Raw genomic sequence first — 1,288 nt, 5'->3', positions numbered from 1 at the left:
TGTCACCAGACTGGATCTGAGGAGGTTCCCAAGCTGAAATGAGGAACCTAACCCATCCTTCTTGTAGAATTAGTTTGAAGGTTCCTGATTCCCATCATGGAAAGAATTTTTATGATGTATTAGTTAAAGGTTCATGATGTGTTTTGTTAGGCAGAAATTAAAAGATACATACTCAAAGAAATAGAGTGTGGGCCCTCAGGAGAAAGAGGAACTTATTTCCTAGAATAGGGAAGATTTGTGCTTCTCTTGGGAGGTGGGGGGAACAAAACAAAATAAAACAGGAAAAGATGCCTCTTTCGCAGAAAGGTGGACCTTTATTTTACAAGCACAGGCCCATTTTTTTTCAGTGTGTATATAGTAATTTAAACATTATTTGTATTCTCTCAGCCTGCTCCTTTATTTTAGGATATTAACCCTGCTTTTTATTTTTTCAATTTAGCTGATTTATGGACTATCAATATTCCTGAGGCATTTTGGATGTGATGGATCTGGAAAGGAACCTACATTTAACCAAGGGAAAGCTGATATGGCTCACCTTGGGTGACTTTGACTGAAACTCAAAAGTTGCACTCTTCTTAAAAGTACAGTTTTAATTATAATTTCCTTGCCTCTTATTTTATCTATCTTATGTCTTTTATCCTACCTCAGTATTACTGAATAAAAATTTGTCTCCAACACATTCCTATCTGCCTTTAGTAATAGTTTAGCAGTAGTCAAATGCCTGTGCCATTCTGCCCACCTCAAATTCTGGAAAATGGGATGGGAGCCTTTCTAAGTTTGGAGGATGACCTCATCTTGGGGAGGTCTGTGAGGTTCTCCTTTTTCCAGAATCCTAGGCGACTGCAGATTTAGGATAATGACTGTAGACTTTTTTTTCTTTTGATTGAGTTTATTGGTACAATCTAGGTATACAATACAATTACATTCATCATTGGGATTCTGTACCTTTACATAATAGGTCTTGATTCTCATTTTTTCCCCTTGTCCCTGCCATCCCTTCACCCCCTCCTCCCCTCCCCATTTACAAACACTTTATTTCCATTTTTCAGTTTCTCATATTTTTTTCCTCTCCCTTATTACCTTTCCCTCACCCTTCCCACTTTTCCTACACCTTTAGCCCTTTACTTCCTATTTCACATTATTAATTATCTCATTAGGATCCTGTGTACTATTATAGTTTTTCACACCAAAGAAACTATTCGGTATTTCAGTTAAAGCAATCTCTGTATGAACATAAAAAATAGGGAATCCTAAAATAAAACTAAAAAGGAAAGTAAAAGAGAAAAAG

This window comes from Fukomys damarensis, unplaced genomic scaffold (assembly GCF_012274545.1).
Source record: "Fukomys damarensis isolate Sample0158 unplaced genomic scaffold, DMR_v1.0_HiC HiC_scaffold_19, whole genome shotgun sequence".
In the NCBI taxonomy this organism is placed as follows: domain Eukaryota; kingdom Metazoa; phylum Chordata; class Mammalia; order Rodentia; family Bathyergidae; genus Fukomys; species Fukomys damarensis.
Note: the sequence above shows the minus strand (reverse complement) of the source record.